Raw genomic sequence first — 7,559 nt, forward strand, 5'->3', positions numbered from 1 at the left:
CTTCAGAGGCTCACTACAAGCTTTGAAGAAATTAAGATGGAGGAGGATGAGTCATTTGATGAGTTCTATGCAAGCTCAAGGACATAGTGAACTCGGCCTTCAATCTTGGGGAAACCATCCCAGAACCCAAGATTGTAAGGAAGGTGCTCAGATCTCTACCTGAAAGATTCCATGCCAAGATTACGGAATAGAAGAATCAAAGGACATTGACAAGATTCCTTTGACTGAGCTGGTAGGAAACTTGCAAACCTATGAGATAGGATTATCTAGGATGGGCAAGTCAAGTAAAGGTAAAAGCATGGCCTTGAAGGCAAAGAACAGTGATACAGATGAGTCTTCCGATGATGAAGATTCTAAGATGAATTCCTACATCACTCGGCAGTTCAAGAAGTTTATGAAGAATGCCAATGGAAGGAGCTTGACAAGGACCGGAGGCAGTTCAGTTCTTCAAGTCTAAAAGCCAAGACAAAGGGAAGAAGGATGCTAAGGATGGAAGTCAGTACACTGTTCCTGCAGGACCAAAATCTTTGGATGTCATGGGTTCGGACACATGAAAAATGAGTGTCCTACATATCTCAAGAGCATTGGGAAGAGCAAGGCACTTGCTGCAACTCTAAGTGACACTGGCCTAAAGATGATTCCGACAATGAGGATGACGAATCTTAAATGCCTTCACCGCCACAGTCAATCCTACTGAAGGGATTGTTGAAGAAGTGGATGAAGAAGAAGAACTGGTGGAATCAAAATTTGAGAAAATGGATGATCAAGATGATATCCATTCAGCCTATGAGAAGCTTTATAAGCTCTCTAAAAAGCATGAGAAATTATACAGGCTGGCCACCAAGAAGCTCAGTGATGTGGAACTTGATCGTGAAGAGTTGTCCACAAAGTTTGATGAGGCGAATCAAACTATTGGAGCACTGAGATTTGAAAACACCTTTTTGGTGAGAAGACCAAGAAGCTTGAAGCAGAGCTGTTTCAAGTCAGAGCTCAACTAGAGAGGACTTCAAGTGCAAAGCTTGATGAGATGCTTAGCAATCAGAAATCTGCTTCGGATCGAACTGGTTTGGGGTATGGTATTTCTTTCTCAAATAAAGCACTAGTTGACACTTTCCTTTTGCTTGTAATTGGGTAGTTCTAGGTGTTTTTAATACTTCAAGAAACAATGTTTCAAGGTCAAGTGTTGAAGTCATCAAGTCTGTCCAAGAGAAAGCAAGTTGAAGTGCAAATTTTATAAAGCTCGACACCTTTCGACAGCTACCTCGACACCTGCTATCTGTCGAGATTTAAAAAGTTAGATTTCCAATCTGATTTTCTTGGGATCCGTGAATATGTTTTTCGGCCCTCTTTTCTTCTAACCCTAAACATATAAAAGGATTATTTTAAGAGCCGTTTTGGGTGACACAAGTTGCATTATCATTGAGTAATCCCTGTTTAAGCAATTGGTGATCAACAGACGAAGTTCTTGACCTAGTTCATCTTCCATCAAGAAGTTGCTGTGTATTTGCACCATAGGGTTTTGTAACCAAGCATCTTCCTGCTATTCATCAGAAAGGATGATCTGAAGAACTTTGCAGCCAATCATTCTTCCTCAGTTGGTGTTCTGAAGTCGCGTACTTGGATCCGCGCATTGGTTAGTCACGTACTTGGGAGCCGTGCATCAAAGGTGGAGATTGTCACTACAGATCAAGTCCAATTGGGTATTGGGATAAGGGTTCAACTGTAGGTTGGTAAGGTACTTGGGATTCCTTTACTTGTAACCGCTTGATTTGATAATAGTGAAGTTTCGGGAGTGGTGACCTAAAAATCACCCGGTGGGATTTTTGCCATTAGGGTTTTCCCCATTCGTAAACAAATCACCGTGTTATTTATTTTCCGCTGCATATTTAGTTGATTGGTGATTTGTTCGTGCTTCCATAAAATTGCATGATTAATTGGTTAATTAATTACTGGGCTAAATTAATTAATTAGGGTTAATCACAAGGGGTCATTCAGATTGTGACCTATCAGGATGAATGTCCAACCTTCAAGGCACCTCATTCTCATCAATGGTCATACTCACCAAGGACAATGGTTTGAAGGAAAATCTCACTTGTCCTTCAAGAATCCTTATGCTCTTGCTGAATGTTGGAGAAATTATTTTAATAATCAAATTATTGAAGTTGCTCAAAACCTATGGAAAGATTATCATTTCATGGGGAGCACTGATAGAATTTCTATCTTTGGACCTAGGCCTTATGCTGATGCCATTGCTCACTTAAGGATAACTGATCATTGTAATCTAAGAAATCTTCTCATCCTAGGGAGAAGACCAGAGTTTGAGCCTATTTTATATTGCAGGTTCTGCAATCAATATGCTATTTACCATGACCATCCATGTGATTCTCCACAAGGTCCTTTTGATCCTTTTGATGGATACCCATCCGATGCTCCTTCTACAGATTAAATTGGTTTCTTTATTTGTCTAGCTTGCACAATGGCTAAAAATGTTGCAATGATGATTTCTCTATTTGTCTAGCCTGCACAACGGCCAAAAATGTTACAATATTCAAAAGAATCTATTTCAGAGATTTGGCCCATGCCAAAAGCATCTAAGCCACTATTCAATTCCATGCTTCTGAAGACCCTCATTATGGTGCAAAATTGGTTTCCTTTAAGGACAATGATGATGTGGCCTAGGCCTAGACCCTTGTGTCGAAGGCCACTAAACTCTACGGATTCCTTCATGCTTCCCCAAAAATTTGGAGTAAAAAAGAATAAAAGACTCAATATTTCACTATTCATCTGTCACTATTCACCTGTCACTATTCATTGGTTACTGTTCATCCGACACTGTTCACCTGTTACTATTCATAACACTGTTCACTCCGAATTTTGCCTATTTAAGGGGGGTTGTCCCTTAATTTAAGAATCAGAACTCATTCTCATTAGAACCTATTCTAAGAACTTTTCTTAGAACTTCACTTCTAGAGAGAGTTTTCCTCCTTAGAAGCCTTATTTGAGAGAGTTCCTAGTTTCTACTACTTCCTTGTTCACCTTGTTCACTACTATCCTGTTCTTACAAACCTTGTAACTAGGACTAGTTCAAGCTTTGTAACTATTAACCACTACTGTTGAGATCTTGTATTCACTACTACTGTAAGTGTTTAACTCTACTTTCAATAAAGAAGTATTTTCAGTTAATTTTATGTTCATTATACTACTTGTTGCTACCGCCACCTTGGACGGATTGCCGCCATACCGGACGGTTCTAAATTGCTTTCATTTACTTTGAATTATTTTGTTATATATTGCTTGGCTGGTTCTACCGCCTTATTATTGCTTTCATTTATTTTGCTTACATTACTTTCAACATATATAATACTGTACTTCCATCTCTCTTCTCTTTAGCTATGCGTCCCCTTCCCCTTTTATGGTATTTGGCACATATCCCACACCAAACACAAAAAACAGCTCCCATCAGTTGTGGCTTAAGTGCCAAAATTATACCATATGTGTCCGTACCGTTGCAAATTTGCAATGGTATGGGCAGATGTGGTAAACCAAAATACTATTTTTTATTTGGCTTTCTCTCTCTTCTCACATCAGAGCCAGCTGTGCCCTCTTTCTTCAGTTTATTCTTTTCTCCCCTCTCACCGGTTCCCTTCACCGATTCCCTCCATCTCCACTTTCCTATCACCGATCAAGCCGTCGCCATTGCTTCTCGTTTGAAGACTCCATTGCCGCCGATCTGAAGGCGCCATCATTCTATGTCTTTATCTAGCATTCTCATTGCCCTCTGGCCATGCCGATCTCGACATCGCTGATCTTGGGTTTGTGCCGATGGTGGGTTTGGCCGATCTCTCTGGTTGTGTGTGTGTGTGTGTGTGTTTTTTTTTTTTTTTTTTAGGTGGTGTTGGTGGATGTGGGTTTGTGCTGGTGGTGGATGTGGATGTGGGTTTGTGCCATGGTGGGTTTGGGATGTGGGTTTGTGCCAATCTCTCTGGTTATGTGTGTGTGTGTGTGTGTTTTTTTTTTCTTAAGATGGCATTGGTGGATGTGGGTTTGTGCCGGTGGTGGGTTTGGGATGTGGGTTTGTGCCAATCTCTCTGGTTGTGTGTGTGTGTGTGTGTGTGTGTGTGTGTTATATTATTTAGGTCGAGTTAGGTCGTCATCTGGATCAAACATAACTAGGCTCCACAAAGCCCAACAATTTCTTCTATTGCTTTACCTTCTTGTTTGTTCCCTTCATGTGTAGTGATGGAGTCACGTTGGGACCGAAGGGGACCATGGCCCCCACAAACTTACTGGGAAGATTATATATATAGGAGTTATCCTATATTCCTATAAAATTTGAAAATTTTTAAGGAAAGCTTTATCATTTTAGTCCTCTCATACCCAAATAATATTTGGAAAATGTCAGAGTTACAAATTATTTTACAACAATTTTTTACAAAATGCTAATATAATGAGTAATAATTGATAAATGAAAAATTGATGTTAGTATTGGGCCTAAATGAGAACCAGTATAAATTGAACACATTAATAGCTTGTAAAAATGTAGTAAAATAGTTTGTTAACGTAGTGTTATTCATAATATATTATTATTATTATTATTATTATTATTATTATTATCATCATTATTATTATATAAAAGAAAGTCTAAAATTACATATACCTTTCATTTAAATAGGGTAAAATCCAATTAATGATAAATATATATGTAAAAAAATTACAATAATTAGACATTTTTTAGCATCTAAAGATGAACACAGTTATTTTAACAAATATCTCACTAAATCACATGGTCCATCTCCTATAGTGTCAACATCTCACCAAACTTGTAATGATGAGTCCTTGTCAACTCTCTCAGCTTAAGATCAAATGCAATGCCTAGGTTATTAATACTTAGGGTATTGCATTTGATGCAATTGCAATGAGTGGTTAAGATTCAGAATTGGAAAAAATAACTTTCAATCTCAACCATTAAATAAAAAAAATATTAAAAAGCAGTAAAAAGTTAATGTTAAATTGTTAAGAGTGCAAAAAAGTTTGGGAAGGAAATGGGGTGAATTGCACGTGCAATTGCTCCAGATCTCAATCCAACTCTCTCCTCTCTCCCAGTTGCCTCCTAATGACATGTCAACATCACATACTCTTCCTAACTCAACCCACTTGTCTTTAGAGCATTAGCATTAGGATGTGTAAAACTCTCCAAATTGCTATTTTACAATCAAATACACCCAAATGCAACTTTACTAGGGTTGCTATTGCTAAAGATTTTTAGCAATTATGAATAGTGGGTTGGTATCTTTAGGAATTATTGTAGCAATATTTGTAAAATAATATATATATTATTGTATTCTCTCTCTCTCTCTCTCTCTCTCTCTCTCTCTCTCTCTCTCTCTCTCTCTCTCTCTCTCTCCTTAGACCTTGCCACTAGCATGGGTTAACTACCAAGTGTCATGGGTCTTTTGGTAGATCAGCATACAGTGGTGGCATGGGTTCTGACTCTTCTCACTCTCTCTCTCTCTTCTTTGTCTCTTCTCTTTGTGGCTTTGAATTTTCACCTTGGGTAAAATACTTTTATACATACCTCTTCTAGTTGATCTATACCACAAGCTATTCTCATAAGATGATCTACACTAGCTAACAAGTGGTTGTGGGTTTGGAATGGTAGTTGAATAGGTGGTTGTGAGTTTGGACTAATGGACGAATTGTTGGTGCTAAGTGGTGGTGTTTGTCATTGCCATTCGTGCCTCCGATTTTGTTACATGTTTTGATGATCATTTCTATTAGTTTTAGTGTTTTTTTTTTTTTTTTTTTGGGGGTTTGTGATTTGAGAGTGAGGCAAAAATTGGGTCAAGGAAAGGAGTATTGTTTGGGTATAGGGGTCGGATGAATGGTTTTTTTTTTTTTTTTTTTTTCGGTTTCAACAATTTGTCTCTCAAATTGGTGGTGGATGTCGTAGTGGATATAAGTGGTGGTGAATTCCAATGGTGGGTTTAATGGGTTTCAATGGTGGTTGTTGATTGTGATGTGGGGGTGCTAATTGTGGTTGAGAGAGAGAGAGAGAGAGAGAGAGAGAGAGAGAGAAGGAAGAGAAGAGAGAGATAGTTAAGTTTATATTATTTTATTTGATTGTATGTGAAAATAAGAATTGGGATGTTGAGTGTATTGTTAAATGAGTTGGTAAATAGAAAGAAAGTAATTTTTTAGAATGTAATAAAATAGTTTTTTTTTTTTTAGAACCCCAAATATAAGTTCTCTTATAACATCAACTATCTACCAACCTTCACGGTTCTTTTCCTTCATATTGCCTCTTGAATCTTCATGTCATGTTCCCTTTAACATGTAACAACTTGACCTTGTCCATTTATGAACAACTTATCTAGCTTTTGTTGAATTTTCTTTTGCTGAAAGTACTATAAATAAAAGTTAAAAGCTAAATAAAATAAGTAGGTAACTCAGGTGGAAGCTGCAAATAATAGGAAAAAAATAAGAGACAGTATTACATGTTTACGCTTCCTTAAACTTTACTAAAAATTTGTTTTTGTCCCTAAACTTTAAAAAATAAAAAATTATCCCTAAATTTTGTAAAGAGTTTTTTTTAAATATTTTATAGACAAAAGCTTGGATTAAAAAGAACGTTTTTCAATAGTTTAGAGATGAAAAACAAACTTTATTTAAAGTTGAAGATGAAAGAAACATTTTCAATAGTTTAGGGAAGAAAAACAAAATTTTCACTAATTTTAGGACGGAAAAATAATTTTTTAAAGTTTAGGGACAAAAAAAAACTTTTGGAAAACTTTAAGGACCAAAATAGTATTTTAAAAAAAAAAAAAAAAAAGAATTACAATAACAAATAAAAAGACATAAAAGACAATGAATCTACAAATCCTAGAGTACACAATCAATCTACTTGGTCAAATTTAAACATGGCAAAATGGGCAAGTCCGGTTAGGTTTAGGTCAAGTTTAATAAATTAATGTTTGAATTTTTTTTTTTTTTTTTTTTTTGTGTTATTAGTGGCACATCATCTTGTAAAAATTATGCATAGTATCCTAACCTTATTTCTAAAGACATTATTCCAGACTGGTCAATCAACACCTATATTAGCAATATCTGTATTCTTTCTTTTAGTTTTATCTCCGTTAAGTTTAGTTGGGCCAAAATGGGGATATTATTGCAGACTATCCAAAAAAAAAAAAAAAACCTTATTTCTGAAGTAATCCACACTATATATCTAGCAACAAGATGGTTCTAAGAGCATTCGTAGCAGCCGTGGCAAAAATTATGCTATTTTACCACACCAAATGCCTACTTTATTATTTTACCATATCATTTTACAATATACCATTTATCAGATGTTCTATACTTCAATTCTATACATTAAAATAATATTTACTACACATTAAAATAATATATTAATTACTCCCTATCGCCCTCATCCTCATCCTCAACAATGGCACAACCACCACTGCTACAACAATGGCCACCAACAACCATTGCTGCAACAACATCGACAACCACCACCAGCACAAATCGATATCCACCAATGCCACCTCAAAAAAAAAAAA

The sequence above is a fragment of the Quercus suber genome, unplaced genomic scaffold (genome assembly GCF_002906115.3).
Source record: "Quercus suber isolate HL8 unplaced genomic scaffold, Cork oak 2.0 scaffold_509, whole genome shotgun sequence".
NCBI lineage: Eukaryota > Viridiplantae > Streptophyta > Magnoliopsida > Fagales > Fagaceae > Quercus > Quercus suber.